The sequence below is a fragment of the Kogia breviceps genome, chromosome 12 (genome assembly GCF_026419965.1).
Source record: "Kogia breviceps isolate mKogBre1 chromosome 12, mKogBre1 haplotype 1, whole genome shotgun sequence".
NCBI lineage: Eukaryota > Metazoa > Chordata > Mammalia > Artiodactyla > Physeteridae > Kogia > Kogia breviceps.
In genome coordinates, this window is record NC_081321.1 from 46,923,129 (window position 1) to 46,946,951 (window position 23,823).

General features: G+C 37.5%; 1 protein-coding gene across 4 annotated transcripts in view; it reads left to right on the forward strand.

Annotated features, from left to right (window-relative positions):
• SLC16A7 (solute carrier family 16 member 7) overlaps positions 1–23,823 on the forward strand; it is a 172,049-nt gene that overhangs the window by 76,670 nt on the left and 71,556 nt on the right. The gene's annotated exons all lie outside the window — the stretch shown is intronic.

The following is a 23,823-nucleotide window of genomic DNA, read 5'->3' on the forward strand; positions in this document are numbered from 1 at the left end:
TAGTTATATAACTTTTAACAGTAATATAACTTTTTATTGTTTACTGTGTGCCTCTACATCTCTTTCATTTTGAACTTGTCATGCACACTGCAGCCTCAGGACCTTTGCATATGTTCTTCCCTCTACCAGAACTCTTCCTCCAGGCAACCTTATATTTTATACTGACACCTATTTTTGGTTATTTGTTTAAAAGTCACTTTCTCAGTGAGGCTGTCCCCAGGAGGCATTCTCTGACCAAAAGATTTAACATTGCACCATTCTACCCCCAGCTTTCCATTACTCCCTTTTGGGTTTCATTTTACTCCATAGAGGTTATCATCATGGGAAATACTTTTCATTTAGTTGTTTCTTATTTGCCTTCACCTATTTTTCTACTAGAAGGTAAGCTCTGTGAGAGTAGCAGTTTCAGCCTGTTTTTTTTTTGTTGTTGTTTTTTGTTTTTTTTGTTTTTTTTTTTTTGCGGTACGCGGGCCTCTCACCGTTGCGGCCTCTCCCGTTGCGGAGCACAGGCTCCGGACGCCCAGGCGCAGCGGCCACGGCTCACCGGCCCAGCCGCTCCGCGGCACGTGGGATCCTCCCGGACCAGGGCACGAACCCGCGTCCCCTGCATCGGCAGGCGGACTCTCAACCGCTGCGCCACCAGGGAAGCCCCAGCCTGTTTTTTTTATCGCTATTCTCAGTGCCTAGAATAGTGCCAAGCACACAGAGTGTACATAATATAGTTACTTATTGAATAATTAAATCTTATCTTAGTTCCGTAAGTACTAATACTTCATAGATGCAGATGAAGACCCATGCTTTTCTCCTCTGCTATTGCTCCCCTTCTCTCCTTCCCTGTGCCCTGTAATAACAGCCTTGCTGAATTTGGGGTTTATCATTCCCATTCATGGTTTTATATTATTACTATATATGAATGTTTCATATATAATATTTTATAAAGTTTTTATTAGTTATCAGACTTCATATATTGGTGTACTGAATTTGTCCTTTTACCATATGCTTCGTTTATTTGAGATGGCTCAAACATATAACTTGAGCTCATCCAATTTAACTCTGTATATTCCATTCTGTGAATATACATACTTTAATTATCATTCTCCTATTGATAGACATTTAAATTCTTCCTAATTTTTTAAACTCTTATTTCCACACTGCTATAAACATTTGTTTACATGTCTTCTTGTGCAAAAATGTGCACACCTAGAAGAGAAATTGATGATTGTAAGATATGCATAGCTTCAACAAGCAGTTTTTGAAGTATAGGAGAGTAACCACTGCTCCACATTCTGTGCTTGTTTGGAAACTGTAGACATCTAGGATGTAAGCCATGGAGTAGCTTCGTTTGATTTTTTTTGCAAAGTTATGCCTGGGTCCCATTGACTCCAATGTAAAAAAAAAAAACAACAAACAAACAAAAACAACAACAATTGTCCCAGGTGGTGATGGGCAACAGTTTTATTTTTTCTTCCTCCATTCAGGAGAGATGAAAGAGGGTATGGAATACAGGCCAGACAAGCACCTGGCTTACATCAATGAGCCAGACTCTCTTGTCTCCCATTTTGCATGGAGTCCTTTAAGTCCCCTCTATCATGAAGAAGATGAACTTCTGCTTTATTGATGGTTCCGGATTCCAGCAGCCTCATTGTTTCACCACACTATGCTTCTGACATGGAGATGTTTATTGTTGTTGTTACTATAATTATCATTTGGTTAGTTATTTAATTTGATTATCTCTTTTCAGATTTTATTTTTTATCACCATTATATCCAAATGAAAATTTACAGAAATATTTTGATCTGTTGGCTGACTTTTGACTAAATTTGAATAGCAGATAATTAAGACTAAAGAGGTTGGCGGTTCTGTATTGCCTATTGTAATAAGGTAGATCTGCTTTGTGTTCTAATTATGTGGGTTGCAAAAATGACATTATTATATAAAAATCAAAGAGCCTTACTTGTATTCTTACCTAGATAGAAGGCTGTGCCATATCTGTACTAATATGGTTTTGCAAGAGTAGTTTACAATAGTACAAGAGCTTTAATTCAGTTTTGGATCTACTCAGCTATTTGATCCAAAGCTTTAATAAAGCTGTGGAATTCTATACTATAAAGCATAAAAGAGTTGACTCTGACTTGGGATATTTTGTAAGCAGGAAGTTTCCATTTCTATTACTCTATCATAAAATAACTTTAAAGGCTCTTTTAAAATTTAGGAATTTTGAGCAGTGTAGTGAGCATGTCAGGATGATTTCGCTACATAATCTTCCCATGTATAATGAACCTAACCTCTTGGATAGAATTTTTAGCATTTTATATCTGAGTGTAGAAGAGCAACAACCAAAAATGATGAGTTAGTTTTGGCATAATTAATATTGAGCTGATCTCTGACAGTAATTGGTAAATAGATTCACTTGTTTCTCGAGACTAGTTCTGGAATATACTAGTAGGACCAAGTCATCAACATAGAATAAATACTGAAGATGAGACTCCCATGACGTTGAAAAAAATGAAGCCTAACTCAGGAAGGAGATGCACTGTGTTACTTATAAACTAGACCAGTTGCCAGTGAATATGGGGTTTTTGGTCCACTAGTGGTCCTTATTAGTGTACTTAATTTTTTTTAGCAATAAAACATTTTACATTAACGTTTATTAATACTTTTTTTCTCTTCAGTGTAGGCTATAATGATAGAAATAAGCGATAATGATAGAAGTAGTGAATAACTGTCTCATATAACCTAGGAGGATATTGGCAACAATGAAGAAAATATCCATTTCTTACCCATAACACTGAACTTAATATTGGTAACACTTTATAAAGGTGAAACTACATGTTTCATTCTGTGTATCACTTCTTCCAAGTGACTTGAGGCTGTTTTGGACTCTGCTGTAATATTTTCTGCAGCATCATTCATTGTCTAACAGAAAGAGAGTCAACTTTATCTGTTAGCTCTCTAAGTATCTCTCTTACTAGGAACCTTTGCAAAATATTCTTGTCAGAATCATTCTTTCTCATTTCTTTTCACTTGACTAAATCATCTCATTATTCAACCAAAATATATTTATGATCTCCTCAGGCTGGTTTAATTGTACCTCTAAATACAATAGTTATTATCATAGACCAGTTTTCCTCAACTAGAGTTTGATGAAAATAATTAAACCTTTGATGAGAAAATTAAACCTAATGATATAAGTCTTAGAATGGATTAAATTAACTTATCTCCCATGCATTAAGGTGCATAATATTTATGTAACATCATTAGGAGAACTAAGAAAATGGTCACTCAAATCATTTTCTGTGTTTGATGGTTCAGATAACTATAATTTTCCTCCTTATTTGTTGTTGTCTCCAAATAATTGTATACTCTGTGAAGGAATGGACTGCATCTTGTTCCATCATTGTACCCCCTAATGCTAGCACATTGAACTCCTTCCATGTAGGAGGTGTTTGATAAGTATTTGTGAAATGAATGATAGAAAGAAAGAAGGTTCTTCTGGAAGAACTTTGATGGTAGAACTGTATATGGTGATTTATATCACAGTGTCCAAGGAGGGATATGTGAACCTAGGTCACATATGAAATCGTGTTAAATCTGAAGGGTCTGGTCAGGTGGGGAGAGTGGTTGTAATCAGTGGTTACAGTCCTGAGCTCTCAGGTCATGTTACTCATAAGTGAGCTAGTCTGGGTCAGCAAGAATGAAGATGGGACAAGGCCACATGTCTCATTATCCAGCAGGCTAGCATTGGTTCCTTTCAGGGTAGTGATGACAAGGGTTCCAAGAACAGCAAGAGAAGAGGGGCTCAAATACACAAATGGTTTTCAAGTAACTACTTGTTTCATAGTTGCAATTGTCTCTTTAGCCACAACGTCATGGACTGAATATTTGTGTCTTCCCCAATCCGTATGTTGAAGTCTTAACCCCCAAAATAATGGTATTTAGAAATGGGGGCCTTTGGGAGGTAATTAGTTTATGAGGTTGGATAAACAGAGGCACCAGAGAGCTTAATCTCTCTTGGTCTGTACCCATGTACCAAGAAAAGGCAGTGTAAGCACACAGTGAGGAGGCAGCTTTCTGCAAACCAAGAAAAAGGCTTTCAGCAGAACCTGACCATGCTGGCACCCTGATCTGGGACTTCTAGCTTCCAGAAGTGTGAGAAAATAAATTTCTGTTGTTTAAGCCACCCAATCTGCCACCCAATCTATGATATTTTGTTATGGCAGCCCGCACAGACAAATACACATAGCAAGTCACATGGCCAGGCCCAGAGTACATGTGAAGAGGAATCATTTAAAGAGGTAGATACTAAAGGGAGGAGAATAATTTGAGGCCAATTTTGCAATCTGTCATACTTGCATCATAGTCTTTAAGTAAATATGATGCATGTAGGTATCATAAATTAATGAATCATGCTTCTTTGGATGTAAACATTTTTTTTAAGTGAATCCTTTAGAAAAAATGACCTGGAGTCATATATTCTGATGTTCTTCAGTGCTTACACATTATGCACTTACTTATAAAGTGCGCTTTAGAACTATTATGTGTTTTACCAGTTTTGCAGGCTATCCCATATTTCCTGGTGGATACATACATGAGACCAATTGACAATGCAAGCTAAATTACTCATTAAATCCACCTTCACATAATCTGTTCAGAACTTAAAGTTTCTATTATTTCATTGCCAATTGACCTTCAGGGAAATCGTTAAGAAACTTATGAGGGTAGCAGCATGAATATGTGTTCCCAAATGTCTCTTGGGTAAAATATGACTCATGGTTTTCTTGCTCCTGAAATGATTAAGCATGAAACCTGAAGTGGACAGCAGAGTCATTGTACAGATTGATGTTTTCAATGACTAATATTTGACAGAGTTTGCTTCTGATTTATTATGCTGCTAGGTAAAAACAATTTACCTCATTTTTTAGTATTTTTACTATGCTCTTTCACTAATTGGATAAAAAAATTCAATTTCTTTTATATTGAGTAACATGCATTTTGAATAAACTAATCATTTTAAATTAAACTTCAATTTTTAAAAAGTATAATTTTAATGTGTTTTTTTAGTAGGTTCATGTGGTCCTGCTCTTTTCTTTTTTGATGCCATGTAGCTCCTGCTTTTCTTTTGCTTGTTCCTAACAGTAAGCCTAATACCTATATAAAATCTATTTAGTAATTATTGGATTTTTATTATCATTCATTTATTCAAGCACAGCAAATATACCTGAAAAACAATCATAGACAATTAGGTCAGCCTTTACTAATAACTGAGCTTGTAATTCCTGGAAAATAGAAAACTAGGAAATCATTTTCTCTTACTCCTTAAGAGTACTTAGAATAATTATAGTGTTTTAAATTTATGTTTTAAAGAATTAAAGTACATTACGTTAAGAAAGGAAACAATGCAATAAATGGAAATGGCTGGAGGGAAGATAATATACAGTTACTTCCTACAGTATTTTCATCTACTAACCAGACAAAAAAAAACATTATTATTTGTTATACAGCTTCTATACTGCATGTACTTTTGATAATTACAGATTTTAAGTAACATTTACATAAATTAGAACATTTCTTAAAGCTGAAGTGAGTCTCTTATAGGCAGCATATAGTTGGGTCTTTTTTTGTCCATTTAGCCATTCTATACCATTTGATTAAAATTTTAATCCATTTACATTTAAAGTAACTATTGATGGATGAGGACTTACTAACACCATCTTGTTAATTATTTTTTGACTAATTTGTAGCTCCCTTATTCCTTTTTTTCTGTCTTGCTGTCTTCTTTTAGGGACTGATGATTTTCCTTAGTAGTATGTCTTAATTTAATTCTCTTGACTTTCTTATGTGTCATCTGTAGGCTTTTGCTTTGTGATTACCATGAGGCTAACATAAAACCTCTTATTGATTTAATGGTCTATTTTATGATGATAATTTAACTTCTGTTGCATACAAAAACCCTTTACTCCCCATTCCCCACTTTATGTTTTTGATGTCACAATTTACCTCTTTTTATATTGTGTATCCATTAACAGATTTTTGTAGCTATTGTTATTTTTAATAAGTCTGCCTTTCTTCTCTCTGTCCCCACGGCTACTGCTTTGTGATGGCTTTTCTAGATTACTGCAATAAAATTTCACTACTTTGTTGATACATTCTCTATCTCCCTTCAACCATCTTCTCTGACCTATCTCTAGGATTATTTTCTAAAATGCAAACTAACTAAATCATTCCTTTGCTCCAAAAGCAGAATATAATTTCCAAAACTTTGAGATGAATAGACTATGTACCCTTCTACTCTCATTTCTCTCCAATTATATCATGGTATCATGCTGTCTCTCATTTCTAGGACATACCAACTGGTATTTTTTTTTTGTCACCTAACACTCGCAATCTCAACCCATCCCAGTCCATCCCAGGAGAGGCTCCTGTTTATGTTTCAAGACTCAGCTCACCCATCAGATTTACTTCAACTCCTCTTGAGACTGTTTCTTGACTATCACCGTATAGTCTAGGTTTTCCTCCTCTTAGCCTCATAGAAATCTGAATTTACCCATCTAATGATGTTTAGTGTAATCATCTACTTCATAATTTACCTACTAGATTGAGTTATTTTATAGGTCTGGGACAATATCTTATGTCGTAGTCATCTTTATATTTCCAATGTCTGGCCCATTCTTTGGCATGAAATAAGATGCCCAGTAAATGTTAAGAGAGTGAGTGAATGAATGAACCCTGGAAACAAGATATGAAAAACAATGTTCTACTTTGATTTCATCATCAGGGCAGAATTAGAATAAAGGAAGAAGCTTGGTAAGGTTTATCACTAGGAATAAGAGCTCAGAATAGAAAGAGCTCATTTCCACTTTAATTATCATCTCAGAGAGAGGCAGGATCTGTATTGAAGACCAGATCAGCACAGTTAATACAGTATAAGCAGTGAATCTTATACATTTTAATAATTTTTACTATTTCCATGTGTTTCCCCACAGTGATGATAAGTAATAACCTGAAAAAGAAAGGAGGAATCAAGGAAAGGCAGGTTTAGGGAGACTATCCCACTTTGAGTTCACGACTGCAGAAGTAGAACTTTTACAAAGACAGAGTGGCAATGGGACATGAAGATTAGAAAACAGGCTGAGTCCCTGGGACCCATAGCCAAGAAAAAGTGAAGCAAGGGAGGAGTTTGTCCTGAGAGCTTTCAAGAACACTGGGGCGTGGGGGGCATTTTCCAATATAGTGTTTCTGAATAATAGTTAACCGGATTTGAAAAACAACCTTGAACTTTATAGAAATTATATATCTAGTCTTATTTCTCTTAGACTGAGATTGAATTCTCTTGATTGCTGTTGTGTTTTGGATTGAGAAGAAGGCAGGGAGGAGAGAAGGAGGTTCTTCAGCTTCTACTCTCTAGAAACAAGTAAAACAAGAATTCCTTCATATTTTACTTTTATCGGCTACAATATTTGCAAACCCTTTTTTGTTTACCCCTACCCCTGGACAAGTATTCTCTATCATAATACCCTGTTTATTTTTTTATACAAGGCATCAACCTGTAATTATCTTGTTTATATTTGTAACTTTCTTTTTGCATCTCTTCTTCACTAAAATATATGTCCATGCGTCAGAATTTGTTTTGTTCAGCACTGTAGCCACTGTGCTTGGCACATAGCAGGCTTTCAGTTGACATTTGTTGAATGTTGACTGAATATGGAGTCAGATTGCTATTAATAATCGCAGGTTTTCTGACTCTTCACCCTTCACTTGACTTCACAAGGACCTTGAATTCTCTGAAAAGTCTCCTACCAAATATTTCTGGGAATCACAGGAGATCAAATGAGTTTTCCACTACTCTTTCTCACCATTTCTAATGCCCTCAGTGGAAACATTGCCAATAGAAAGGACCTTATTTCCTGATGCTTCCACAGTAAGTAATTCCCCAGGACCCAAAGCTGGGGTACAGGCTATAATGGCCAAATTGCCCCCTGTCTAAATCTTCACCAAATTTTATCATCTGAATCTTAAACCATCACTGTGTAAAAGCCTCAAATTCTCTCAGGAAAATAGTTGCTTTAGGTTCTGTCTTGAAATTCTGTCCCCTGGAACCTTCAGGCTGGACAGTGTGGGCACCCTGCCAACCATCTTGTTTATTGTTTTACTCTCTCCTGGGTATCCATACATTCTTTCTCTGCCTATGGCCACATAGCACAACAAATAAAACAAAACAAAATTGTCAATTCACACAAATAGATTCCTAGAATCATCTTCAGTTCACCAGCTCTGTAAGAATAGTTTGAAACCTCAGTTTTACCTGTTTCAGAACAAACTCTCTGCATAAATAAATATACTGTTCTCCTCTGAATCTAGAAAACTTCATGGCTCATTGCAAACATTTAAAAAAATAGAACTGCTTCAAAAATCGTAGAAAAATTGTTAACGTTTTTTCCTAACCAAATTATCTACTATAATAATCTCCCTGTTCACCAGGAGGAGCATACAAACTAGAGCAAGATGAAAGCCTGGTGGGGAATGAAGAGGGATGAAGAGTAGTTCTCATTTTGCAGCCCCTTTTAAGGTCAAGTGTGACTGAATATAATATTGCAAATAGTTATTCAACCTACAGCATTTCTTAATCTCTTATATTTGGATGGGGATCTCTCTGTTACTCCTTTGAGAGGGTCACCTGTGGGAATAACTGGAACCAATAACATTCAGGTCATTTTTTTCTTAGGTCCCTGAGGAACATGGCTTAGTCAGTGGAAACTCCTCCCAGGATAGGGTTAGGTTGAGAGATCTAATTATTACCATCACTTAGAGGGGCCTGCTTAGAACCAGATAGAGTCGTGAGACTCCAGGAATCCCTGAACACAGCTTCATTCCTCAGAGAACTTGGTGATAAATTTTTTATGTTTGAACCTAACTAAACTGGGTGAAATTAATCCTAGAAATTCCAAAACATTTGACAAGAACTCAGCTGGCCTTTAACAAAGCTTTTTGTGAGACAAAATTTCTTTATCTAGTTTTATTTAGTCCTTTGTGAATCCTGTACCCCATTTACTGAAATAAATTCAACCTTTTAAACTAAATCCATTGAATAGATCTAAGCTTTATCATTATCTTCAGCTAGTGATTCTAGCACCAATGTCTGTTTTAGGATTGCACCAGTAACTAACTACATGTTAGAGTTATTATGTTATATTTAAGGGCTAATTTATATAATTGAATGTACATGAATTTCTCCATCCTGAGGGCTATAAGAAGTGAATTATTTTTAAAATAGTGTAAAGTTTTTCATATCCTGGAATACTCTGCTGAAGTTACTGGGATAGGCACTATAGAGGATATAACTATGACTTATTTATGGTTCATGGTTTCAAGATACTTACGGTCCCTGATGCGAGAAAGGCGTGAGTAATTTCAAAAACAGAATATAGTATGGAATAATCAAATAGCTTTATTTGAGAATTTAGAGAAGGGAGATTTTCCTTTCTCAGAAATAATTTTATGATTTTATTTTAAAAGGCATTGTTTATTTGTGTGGAACGAAGTGTGTGATTTCATCACATGACAATGTAGGAGGGTTGGGTAAATGGAGAGAAGGTGGATTTCTCAGAAAAAAAGCTTTCTGCACTAAAACAAGTCTGGGAGTTCTTAATTCTACAACTAAAGCAAATTGAAATGCCTGTCAGCATAGTGAATATATTAATAACAAGACTTCGAGCAATTGTGAAATAAATACACCATTTAGTAAAGAATTTCTCAAGTCTACCTGATTATTTACAGGTACTGCCTATAAACATCCAGTGGGATGGGTGTTTCCTGCTATAGTGTTATGCAGCTTAAAACATAGAGAATGGTAAACATGAGCAAGACAAATATAATGTAGTCAAATTTTGTGATGCATTAGATTCAAGGCTATGGGGTTCCATTGAAATTTTTGAATGATGGAGTAACCCAATCTGAGGAGTAGCTTGGTTTATGGAGAGGTGTGGGAGGGAAGGATGGGAAACTGAAGTTGAGAGAGTCCCTTAGGGGACAGTGAGGGGAACAGGGGTGTGAACCATGGTGGTAAAGAAGAGGAATGGAAAGAAAGACACATTCAAGAGCTATTAAAGAAAAAAGGCGTATGCAAGAAAGGGGAGGAAGAAAGGACTCAGCGTCTTTCAGCCTAGGTACCAACTCTTATTACAATTAACAGACTTAGGGGCATTCAACATTTCAGTGGGGGCATCCTTCTGAAAATGTCTAGGAAGCTATAAGAAATGAAGAATTATAACTTAGAAAAAGGATTGACACAGGGGATGGAGAATTGGAACATACCAAGTATAAAACATTAGCTGAATTTATAAAGGTAGAAAGTATCATGGAGAGCATGTAAAGAGAGAATAGAGTCAACAATATAACCTTTATGAGAACTTACACATGTTGGACCTGAAGAGAAAAACTAGCCGTGGGAGAAGTTGTAGGGATATAGTGAGATAGAAGCCAAAGTCTCAAGTACAAGGTCCAATGAAGTAATTGCTAAATACCATATAAAATTTTAATGAGATGAGGCCTAGTGGCTTTGGAGATTAGGAAGTCATTGCTCATCTTTAAGAGAAAATTTATTCAGTGAAGCTTGGAAGAGAAGGTCTTACATTAGCAAGGAATTAGGAGTAGGTGGTAAGAAAGAAGAGGTTACAGAGAAGGATGGCCCTTGTGTGAAGTTTTGAAGTGAAGATGAAATATAGTGACAGCACAAGAAAAATAGAGGCTCTAGAGAAGGTTATGCTTTCCTACTATTTTTAAGCTTGAGGAGATTAACATTTTGTAAGCTAAAGAAAAAAAAAACAGAAAAGACATTAATTAAAAGTGTGAAAATTATTGGAGCCAAAGCCCATATGACAGGCAAGAGAGACTTCATTAACAATGAAGAGAAATATCTTATGATATCACTTATATGCTGAATCTAAAAAGAAATGTTACAAAAGAACTTATTTACAAAACAGGAACAAGCTCACAGACTTAGAGAAGGAGCTTATGGTTACGGGGTGGGGAGGAAGGGGGGAAGGGATAGATTGGGAGTTTGGGATTGACATGTACACACTGCTATTTTTTTTGTTTTGTTTTTTGTTTGTTTGTTTGTTTTTTTGCGGTATGCGGGCCTCTCACTGTTGTGGCCTCTCCCGTTGCGGAGCACAGACTCCGGACGCACAGGCTCAGCAGCCATGGCTCACGGGCCCAGCCGCTCGGCGGCATGTGGGATCTTCCCGGACCAGGGCACGAACCCGTGTCTCCTGCATCGGCAGGCGGATTCTCAACCACTGCGCCACCAGGGAAGCCCCACACTGCTATATTTAAAATGGAGGCTCAAGAGTGAGAGAATATGGGGATATATGTATGCATATGGCTGATTCACTTTGTTGTACACCAGAAACTAACACAGTATTGTAAAGCAATTATACTCCAATAAAGATCTATTAAAAAATAAAAATAAAATGGATAACCAACAAGGACCTACTGTATAGCACAGAGAACTCTGCTAAATATTAGGTAACAACCTAAGTGGGAAAAGAATTTGAAAAAGAATAGATACATGTATATGTATCACTGAATCACATTGCTGTACACCTGAAACTAACACAACATTGTTAATCAACTATACTCCAATATAAAGTAAAAAGTTAAAAAAAATGATAAGTAAATGGATAGCATGAGAAAACAAGAAGGATGCCTTTTTCTCTAGGACCCAAATAGAAGGAAAGGTTTGTTTCCAATGGCGGTAAAAGATAGGAATCCCCTTCCTGTTTTTCCCAGGTTTGGAATGCTGGCATTCCTGTGAGCAGAGCAGAAAGGATGGCAGCCTGTTACTCCTATCTCAGCTATTTCCCATGCTGTCTCCCAAACTGGGATGTGTGGGACTGGCAAACAAGAAGTCAGAGAAAGCTTCGCGCTCTCTTGTGGAGCGTGAAGGAATGTAAAGGAAGTGTTAAGGCAAGGAAGTGAGAACTCTTCATCCAACCTGCAACAAAGTTAGAACAAACCTGAGTGAATCTCCTGGAACAGAATGGTCTGCAGTCAGTCAGGAGCATATCTGGTCTGGGAGAATGAGTTGATGCTAGGATGTCAGGGGAAAGGGCAAGGCGGAAACAAAATTAAACTAATAAAATAATTAAAAGGTAGAGAAATTAAATTAGGATCAAAATGATGCTTGGGCTTATTGATATCTTCCCTGCCCAGTTGGCAGCCTAACCTGAAAGAAGGGAGCCTGCAGGCCCTTAGGAGAAAGCTAAGGGGGAGAAAGATGGATGCAGCGTGCAAAGGCGAAACGCTTCCCGTAATTTCATTCCTTCTAATTTGGTGTAGTACAAGTGTGTCATCAATTCTCAGAGGACTGTGTTTGTTTGTGTATTTTTGTGGGATTCACAGTCTTGACTAGTACAGTAAGGAAGAGGGAAGGAGAAAGGAGTTTTTCTTTTCTCTGCATTTGGGATGATGCTTCTTTCTGGTGACCTTCTAGAAGTGACAAGCAGGATTGAACCAATTGATTTCTTTTCAGCAGCTCCTGTAGCTCTTATCTAGGTTATATTTAACTTTGGGTTCATTTTTGTTCCAGTCAGCACCAACTTCATTATCGGTGTTCAGTGAATATCGTAACAATAACATCCAATTCTAAATACGAGGGCTTGAAATAGCGAATTCTGTGGAGCTTCACAGGGAGGTTTCCTTAGAGAGAATCTTCATGATGAGTCTTTACAATGTCATAAAACGTGACGAAAGTGATAACTTTCAGCTGTTTCAGCTAGGTTTTATCGATCTTTCATAAGAAATGACTGCAGTTAACATCCCCACAATGTCAGTGTCATAAAATTTATATATAAGTTTGACAAGAGGAATGCCTTTTGGCATGTTTGTAAATAGTCAACTCATACATTATTAATGATACCTTTAGTGACTACTGAAATTCTATTGAACATGATATTTTTATCGACCAATATATGATTGACATGATTCCCATTTGGTAGTTGTACAATATAATTTTTTTATTTAAGTGTATAAAATTTGGCAAATATGGGAACTAAAAACATATAGTGTATAAGTTGAAATATTACATCATTCTTTAAAGCATTTAAAATATATAATATGTGAGGTGCTGTTTACATTCTATCTTTGAAAAATATCTTCATGTGATATATTGGCAACACTGAACCAAATCGTCCCACTTTTACGGGAACATATTCTGTTAAAGAACATGAATATATGCTTCAATATTTTATCTTGATAAATAAATGAAAAACTATTCAAATATATACCAGTTCCTTTGAGGATCTTGTACAATAACTTTTATGGGAACTAAATTGTGATTTGGGAATTGAATAAAATTCTAAGCACACTTAAGGAACTAATACTTGGCCTGTAGAAGCCTCTGTATTTAATTAAACACATGACCGTGTCTGTGTATGTAATGGAATTCCTTCAGATGATTCTTTCAAAAGAACTTTTCTCATTCAGCCCATAGTTAGTAGAATCTTGGAAAACTTGCTCAATTAATGTCTATCTGTTCATTACTTGTTTTTGAACAGCAGTCAATTTTTCCCAGAGAAGAGAATAAATTTGTATTTCACATGTTAAGAAAGTCTGTAAAATAGAACTATGTGTTTTAGTATCATAGAATCAAAAATGAGCTGAAAGGGACCTCAGATAACACTTAATCCTGCTCTGGCTTTTCACAAATAAGGAGACTAACAGCCAACGTGAATGTCACTTGCTTATAGTGTTACAACACTTTTGTGACATTTATTATATGTATTTACATTTTCCATGGTGTTATATCCTGTACGTGACATAAAGCAAGTTACAAGATATTGGAGTTATTTCAATCACTTGGTCATTTGACATTTCCAACAGTCACTATTCCTTTCTGTCCAAGCTGATAGCACATTTTACAGTATAATGTTTTGAAGAGTATTTTTTTCATTAGTTGGTTTCAGTTAGTGCAAATAGTAACACTCTCACTTCTTTGCGAGGCTCTAAATATACTGAATTATAGAAAATTTGAGTTTGTTAGAACTTCAGGGACTACACTATTGGTCTCTTTTCTACCCCCACTCCTAAATATTTTTCAGACTGAAAGAATTTACTGGGGTCTGACTTAAGCCTGTAAGAGATTCTAAGAAAAGGTACAAAAGGCACACCGTTGGTTTGGTCTTTTCCTTGCTTTAGTAACCTTTGGATTTAGTTTTTGCCCTGAGGGAGTGTCTTCACTTGAAAAAGTTTTACCAAGCTAAAGATGGGTGGGGGGCTGGGGGAATGTGTCTTTCAATCCTGCAAGTCCTGTAATACATGCATTGTGCCTTTTCTCTTCTCATCCCTGCTTGCAAACAGATCAAATCTATCATGACTTCATTGCCCTCCTAGTACGTATTAAACAGGGCTAATAACCACCAACTAATGCTACCAACATTTTTTTCCTTATCTCTTGTCCCAGAACCCCTACTGCATTGTGTGTATTTTCTGCCTCTTTCAAGATATCATAGGCAAAAGTTTTACCAAATATTTTACATTTTTCTAACCTCTTCTAACAGGGTCCTCACCACCAGCTGTCCATCTCTAAAGCCAATGCCACATATTTTAGGATTTCGTTTTAAACACCCAACCTCAAATTTTGTTGGAGCTGACAACAGATATTTATTTCTTGTTTATGCTCCTTGAAGGCTATGGATCATCTATCACTCTGGTTGTCTCTGGTGGGCTTGGCTGACCTCCAAACAGACTCTTATTTTTAGCGATCCAGACTAAAGGGACACATTCTCAGATTGGAAGGTAAAGACTACAGATATAAAGTCAAAACATGCAAACATTTTAAGCTCATTCTTGGACATGGGCTATACATCATTGGCTTATATTCCATTGACAAAACAAGTCCAAAGTCAGGGGTATGGAGTATACTTTGCCTGCAGAGAAGCATGACAAGGATGAGTAGGGGGCAAATAATTACTATCAAAAAATAAAATTAGGGCTTCCTTGGTGGCGCAGTGGTTGAGAGTCCACCTGCCGATGCAGGGGACGTGGGTTCATGTCCCGGTCCGGGAGGATCTCACATGCCACGGAGTGGCTGGGCCCGTGAGCCATGGCCGCTGAGCCTGCGTGTCCAGAGCCTGTGCTCCGCAACGGGAGACACTGCAGCAGTGAGAGGCCCGCGTACCACACACACACAAAAAAAAAATAAAAAAAAATAAAAAAATAAAATTAAATTAAAAATTTAATTCACTTGTAATTGTATATTAGAGGAAATAACTGATAACTTGACTAGTTTTCTAAGAGTTTCACAGCCCTTCTCTTTGAAGTTTAAATCCTGACTACTAATACCATTTTCTTGAATCTACTGAATGGTTACTTTTCTGTAGGCTCCAACTTTTGTTTCCTCTTCCTATTTTGGCAAAATTACCAACTAATTGAGTGTCTCCCAAAGTCTTTGGGAAGCACACAGCTGGCATGGATGGAGGGCAGAGAACTCAGGCAAGTGACCACAAGCAAAGCAAGTATTAGAACAGGCAAAACACAGGAGGGTGGAGAAGGGGTGGTGATATGAACACTTCAAGCAGTTCTTGACTGAAAATTAACATGAAGACAATAAAGTGTATAGCTCTTAACTCTGTAAGAGCGTAGTTCAAAACAAATGCTGCAGGTGGACTTAAAAGATAGTTGACATGGTTGAATTTCATTTTCATTATCTGAAAAATGGAGGTAATAGCTACTAAACAGAATTACAAGAAAATTTGTGTTAAAGTATCAACTGTCTTACTCAGTGATGCTTACCTGTAACAAAATAGGTAACAGTAAATGTTATTTATATAGGTAATTGGTAATCAGCTAATGTAATTTATATCTAAATTTAAGTGTGGGGACCATCTCTGGGTATATTCTTTACAACTTATGCAAGAGCCTCATAATCTCATTTAGACATAAGTAAAAACAAAATGACAAACAAACAAAAAAGGGAACTTAAAAAATGGAGGTGAGATCTTTAAATAAAATACAGCTTCCAATTTCACTATATAACCTTACATTTTTGAAATGGTTGTAGACTAGTTAAATTAAAATATTTTTCAAAGTAGTTATAAAACCCCAAACTAGGGCAAATCATTAAATATATAATATTAACTTAAAGTATTTTATATATCAGGATATTACAGGGGACTTCCCTGGTGGCACAGTGGTTATGAATCCACCTGCCAATGCAGGGGACATGGGTTCAACCCCTGGTTCGGGAAGATCCCACATGCTGCAGAACAACTAAGCCCATGCACCACAACTACTGAGCCTGCGCGCCACAACTACTGAGCCCATGTGCCACAACTACTGAAGTCCACACACCTAGAGCCCATGCTCCCCAACAAACAAGAGAAGCCACCACAATGAGAAGCCCGTGCACCCACTTGCCACAAGTAGAGAAAGCCCGTGTGCAGCAACAAAAACCCAACACAGCCAAAAATAAATAAATGAATAAAGTAGGCAATATAATAAATCATAAAAGATATTATAATAGTATTATCCTAAATTTGAATAGAGAAATATAATTTTTCTACAATCCTCACCCTCTTACTATCTTATTTTTTTTTCTTTTTATGTATCATTTTTGTCACATATTTTGAATTTTGCAGATATATGAGCTTTTCATTAAATATTATATAATAAATATTTCCCATGTTATCATTATAATTTTCATAACTATCACTTAATGTATGTATAATGGTTTATCAAGTGGATGACTGTAATATATTCACTCACTTTCCAAATTTGGGTCTTTAGGTTGTCTTTTGTTTTCCCATACCATAAACATGATTATTCAAGAGACATAAGGGGCAGGGGTCATAGAATCATGAGGCTACAGCTGACAAAGTCATATGTCATAGATGGAACTGAGTATGTTCAGGATTCTGAAAAGAGCAATGGTTCCCAGGTAGCTTCAGCCATTCGGTAGGCAGTCAATAGACCGTGATGGCTCAAGAACTACAGAGAGTTTATTACATTTATTGCAGCCAACACTTGTAGGTGTGTTGGAGGAAGAGGTAGACCAGCAACTTTTACACATTAGTGGGCATCAGAATCACCTGAAGGACTTACTAAACTATAGTTTGCTGGGTCTCACTTCCAGAACTTCATTCAGTAAATCTGAGGTAGTACCCCAGAATCTACGTTTCTAAAAAGGTACCAGCTTATGATTATGCTGCTCAACTGGGGCCACACTATGAGAGCTACTCCATAAGATCTGTAAGCAGGGGCCAATTCCTTTTTACCTTAGTTGATTAAAATTTAGCTAGCAGAAAAAAAAGCAGTAGAAAAAAATTATGAAAATCCTGTGTAAAATACAAATAGAAGTACCTGCTACAACTCACAACCAAGTTAACAACTAAGGGGATATATTTATATTTGCATAATAAAGTTTTGTGTTTCAGCATTTTTGTAAAGTTTTGAAAAGAAAAATAAAATATACTTATTATGTAATTAAATATTTCAAATATATATAACTATTTTCCAAAGTCACCTATTAATAGTTTTTCAAGTATTGTTCTAGATAATTTGTATGCAAATAGGAATATATAGACCTAAGTCTTCATGTGTAAGTCTTTATGTGTGTATTTAAAATAAATGGAATCATATTTTTTATAGCTTGCTGTTATTGCATGTTATACTTTTAATGATATTATATATCAGTGCATATAGATCTACTTCATTCTTTTTACAGTTGTGTAGTACTTTATTATGGATGTGCATCAATTTACCCATTTTCCTAGTGACTTTCAGTTTGCCACGGTTATAAATGATGCTCCCCTGCACATCCTGTACATGTTTCTTTGCAAAGTTGTGCAAAAGTGCTTATAAGAGAGACATCTTTGGAATTGCTGGGCTCATGACTTTCATAAATGATGTCATCACTACTGCTGTATTAGTTTCCTAGGGCAGCTGTAACAAATTCTACAAACTTGGTGGCTTAAAACAGTAGATATTTTTTTCTCACACTTCACAAGGTGTCAGCAGGACCACACTCCTTAAAGAGGCTCTAGGGGAGAATTTACTCCATGCCTTTTCTAGCTGTTGGCACCAATCAACATTCTGTGGCTTGTGGCTGCATCACTTTCTGCTCACTTTCTGCCTCATTTTCATATCACTGCCTACTTTCCATGCCTTCCCTTCTGTGTGTCTGTCTCTAAACACCCTTTGCCTCTCTCTTAAGAATACATGGCATTTAGGGACCACCTGGATAATCCAGGATAAACTCCTCTCTTAAGATCCTTACTTTAATCACATCTTTTGCCCTCTGGGCTGCTATAACAAAACACCATAGACTGAGTGGCTTTCTGGAGGCTTGAAAGTCCAAGATTAAGGTGCTAGCAAATTCAGTGTCTGGTGAGAACCGGCTTCCTGGTTCATAGGTGGCTATCTTCTCATGTCCTCACATGGTAGAAGGGAGCTTTCTTGGGCCTCTTTCATAAGGGCAATAATCCCATTCATGAGGGTTTCACCCTCATGACCTAATTGCCTTCCAAAGGCCCCACCTCCAAATATTATCACACTGGAGATTATGTATCAATTTATGAATTTGGCAGGGGGTAGGGGACACAAACATTTTCAGTCTGTAGCATTCCATATCTGGTCTTCTAAAATTCATGTCCTTTGCACACACAAAATATATTCATTCCATCCCAATAGTCCCAAAGATCTTAACTCATTCCAGATTCAACTCAAATTCTGAAGTCCAAAGTCTCATTTGTATTATCTAAATCAGATATAGGTGAGACTTAATGTATGGTTCATTCTGAGGCAAATTCCTCTCCATCTCTGAACCTGTGAAATCTTCCAAATATAATAGTGAGACAGGCATAGGAGAGACATTCCCATTCCAAAAGGGAGAAATGGGAAAGTAGAAAGGGGTAACAGGTCCCAAGTAATTTCAAATTCCAACATTAAACCTTAAGGATCAAGAATGATCTTTGACTGGATGCTCTACCTTCTGGACCCACTGGGGCTGCCGTCTCACCCACGCAGCACTCACGGGTCTGAGTTCCCTGGCTATGACTTTCCTGGGTTTGGAATCGCATTCCAATGATCCTAAGAATTGCTCCGTCCCCAGGGTACACTGGGCATCACCCTAGTTAGGGCTTTCTGTAGTAGCCCCACCCCTGCAGTTCTCTGCCTGGGCTCTGCCCCTGTAGGATGGGCTCTTGTACCCATAGCTCTCCCTGAGTGAGAGCTCTGCCAGGCATCTTTTGGAATCTAGGTGGATGCAGCTATGCCCCCATGGCTCTTGCACTCTGTACACTGGCAGAGATGATGGGGGAGTGTGGACACTGCCAACGTTTGCCGCCTGTGTCCTCCATAGGGGTGGCCACCATGACACCAAACCACAGCCCATTGGATCTGCACCTGAGGCAGGCAAGGAGCACAGAGCTAGAGTGCAGAGAGCAGAGCCCATGTTGTGAGGCAGCACCTGGCAGCACACCCCAATGTCCCATAGGTTCAGGCAGCCCCTCCTTTGAATTCACTGTGCCCTTGGGGCCCTTTTACTCTGGGCCTGTGATGGGAGGGGCAGCCCTGGTGATTTCTGAATTATCTTTGGGGTTATTCTTCCATTGTTTTCCACAATAGCTCCTGCTTCTGCTGAGATGGCCGACTAATCTTATCAAATGGTGTTTTGTCTGTACAATGAGTTTCTTCCACTCATATATGCTCATTCTGTTCAATATGGATGGGCTGAGAGTTGTTCAAATCTTTAAGCTCTGATTAACAATTCTGTCCTTTTGTCACTTCTCTCTTCTCTCATTTTACTGTAAGGTGTCAGGAGGAACCAAGGACACTCCTTCAACACTCTGCTTAGAAATAGCTTCGGCTAAATATCCAATTTCATTACTCACAGTTCGACACTAGAACTAGAAGATGAACACAATTCGGCCAAGTTTTTTGCCTCTTTATAATGAAGATCGCCTTTCCCCCATTATCCTGTAACATACTCCTCATTTCCATCTGAGACCTCATCAGAATGACCTTTACCCTCTATAGTTCTACCAACATTCTGTTCAGGATTACTTAGGAAAGCTGAGGTTTTCTCTATAGCTCTCCTCTTTTCTTTCTTGGCTCTCACCAGAATTGCCCTTAATGATCAGTTCACTTATGGCCGTAGCCTTTTTCTAGCATGCACCTCAAAACTTCTCCAGCTTCTACCCATTACCCAGTTCCAAAGCCATTTCCACATTCTTAGGTATTTGCTGTAACAGCACCCCATTCCCAGTACCAACTTTTATCTTAGTCTGTTAGGGCCACTATAACAGAATACTATAGACTAGGTGACTTATAAATAACAGAAATGTAGTTCTCACAGTTATGGGGGCTGGGAAGTCCAAGATCAAGGTGCCAGTGGATTCAGTGTCTGGCTGGGTCCTCTTCCTTATTCTTAGACATCCATCTTTCAAAGTATCCTCAGTTGGTGGAAGGGGCAAGGGAGCTCTCTGGGGTCTCATTTACAAAGGCACTAATCCCATTTATGAGGGCTTCTCTCTGATGACCTAATTGCCTCCCAAAGGCCCCACCTCCAAGTATCATTAGGTATCAACATATGAATTTGGGGGGTGGGGGTGGTATATAAGCATTCAGTCTATAGGATCACATAAGGTATAATTCCAGGTCCTGGAAATTAGGACATGGACATATCTTTTTGAGGGCCACTATTCAGCTCACTACAACTGCTTTTACACAATTCTAAAAGTATAGTATTATAAATCAGAGGAATTGTCTGATATGGGATATTCATCCAATTCTTCATAAATAATTAGGTGCTGGTTCATATTATTTTTTCTAATTCTCCCATTACAAAAACATCTTTAGTTAGTTTGACCCTTGTTATCAATGAGCATTCTCAGAGTCCTTTAACTACAGCACTAGTTTACACCTAAAAATAGGTTTTGTGTTACTGACATTTGGGGCGCTATGCTCTATTGATACCTCTGCTGTCTAGTTGTCAAAGTAAATCAGTCAGGATGTAAAAGGTGGCACACTTTGAAGAATAAAATAACCTCCCAGGATTAGATTCCAATTTTAATTCAATTACATGTTGGAAAAGAAAAGATTTGGTTCAGTTTAATTCCCATTATAAAACTGAGTGAGGGATTCCCTGGTGGTGCAGTGGTTGAGAGTCTGCCTGCTGATGCAGGGGACGCGAGTTCGTGCCCCAGTCCGGGAAGATCCCACGTGCCGCGGAGCGGCTGGGCCCGTGAGCCATGGCTGCTGAGCCTGCGCATCCGGAGCCTGTGCTCCGCAACGGGAGAGGCCACAACAGTGAGAGGCCCGCGTAACTCAAAAAAACAAAACAAAACTGAGTGAGGTGTCACCTAAACTTAAACATTGTACATTAATTTGATGTTACTGTATCCTTTGTATAAGAAAGAGGGAATGGAGAGCAAAAAGACCAGTTCATTATTCTCTAAGGAATGTACTAATTCCTATAGGTGAAAACATAGTTCACTTTACAGGTAGGATGTGAAGAACAGCTCATGCTTTATCTATAGGCTACCTAAAAGAATTTATAGTGAAGGCGGTAGTCTCCAAACATCTATTGATTTAATTTGGGACTTAGTTTGCTAAGTACATTATTTCTGGTCTATTTTGAAGCATAAACTTCTGGATTGCATAGACTGTTGATAAGGGTTCATAAAATTGATACAGCCTGGTTAGATTTAGGACGTTGAAGAATTATTATTCACGAAGTATATAAAGGCATATTCTGATATTCTGTACAACTGAATGAGAAAAGGGCCTTGAATCTAAGCACTGACCATCACTTCAATAGTTCCTTGACTCCTTTGTCCTACACCTTCTTCTCCATAGATTAATCAACCCATATTGATTTCTAGAAGGGAAGGCACAATTCTTGGGCTTCAGCACATCCTACCACATAAAGTTTTTGAAAAACACTTGAAGTAGACAGATGTTTTCGGTAGTCATCAAGCCACCTTTTTGTTAACGACAATGATATATTATAGTCTATATACTCAAAAACGTTATAGAAAGGACATGTAAATAAGCTGGAATAATGATGCATTTTCTAAAGACTTTGAAGGATAGTTGGCGTTTAGTATTCCAAAGAACAGGTATTTGAATTCTGATGGACAAGACAGACAAGGATATGTGCAAGAATAGAAATTTGGAAATTCACCACAAAAATAAAACAGAAGGAGTATATTTATAAGCAGAAAGAGCAGCCTCCAAGTTGGTGTGTTAAGGTGGAATAAGTAACAATGGGCCCAACAGAAAGATACTAGTCATGGTATCAGTGTGATCACTTATTGAATATTACACTCTGGAAAAATCACTTCGTACCTCCGATTCCTTATGCTCTTATCTATAAATGTGATTAAAAATACCACTTCCTCTTAGTTCGTGGGATTATGATAACTAAGGGAATCTTTTAAAAAAATTGAAAGCTCTAAAACATTTTTTAAGCCCCCTGTTATAAGTAAAACCCATCATAAAACATGTGGCATATATGTGAATTGCTAAGAAACCAAATTATTGATAGCTGATACCACAGACCAGCTTCTAGCTATAGTAATTAACACTGCTTTTGTAGGGGAGAATAAGCTTTAAGCTTTATGCCTACCTTGACTCAGTCTCCAAAATAGTTTCTTTCCTGAATTAAAGGAAAGCTTTCCTATATTAAGGATTGTTGTTTCTTCTCTTGGTTTTTTCATCAGACACACAAATTTTAAAACACTGACTTTCATTTTTAAAACTAAGGACCAATATATGCACTGTATGAGTTTGTTTGCTTAAATGTGTATAAAAATATGATAGTTTAATAGGTATTGAGAAAGAGATGTAAAATAGATTAATATAGTTATAACTATCACAGAGGATTCCTGGATTATTGGCCAATTTGTTGAAAAAACCTCTGGATACGGGTTGGTCTTTCTGGAGGAAACTAGACCAGTCAAGTTAAAGCTCTGTGACAATTTTGTAGAAATGTTGGTGAGCATTTAAAATGTGGCCTTGTCATGTTCTCTTGTTCTGGCCCCTATGCTGACTTCCATGAACCATTATGATAATTAAGCATAGATGGAGGGTCACAGCCCAGTTGTCAGGAATGCCTGAGGCTTTCCTCTGAGGCTTTGCCCTAAACTCCAGGCAACTCTCTCTGCCAGAGGAAACTGACAGAAAATGTATTTCCTCCAAATATAAGAAGGGTTTTCTGCATTTGGATGGGTGGGTTACTTGTGGTAGGGTAGAGCTGCCACCCTTGAATTACTCGGCTTAAAAAAGTCACAAAGACTCCCAAGCCTCTTGGTAGGTCCAGAGCAGATGTAAACCTCTTCTCCCTGATGTTATCCCAGATGTAGTAGACCTACTGAGTGTGAACTCTCCATTCCTAGCATAAGTTAAAACTTTAATTCCAGCCTTTTCTATTTCTCAAATTTTATCCATGACTTTCTAATTCCACTACTAATCTTCATTCTAATCCCCACCCTCAGTTTCTCACTGACTAGGCAACTAGATCACAGACTTTCCTCATCCTCTCATACAGACCTCATTTGGCCTGGTGGTTGCATCGCCTTCAACACTTTAGGATAGGTGGCCCTGGATGCAAGGCAGGCAACTGGGTATTTAACTGACAGAGTTAACTTTTCCTTAGCTTTGATCTAGGCAAAGGAATGCTTGACCCAAGCAAAATAAACCCTAAGTACTAGCATCTATATACTCAGTACCAGATTTAAGTTGAAATAAAAGCATTTGATGTATTAGGGAGATTTATTAGCATATTCATCTATCACCCAGATCTGATTAGGACATTTGATTTCTAAA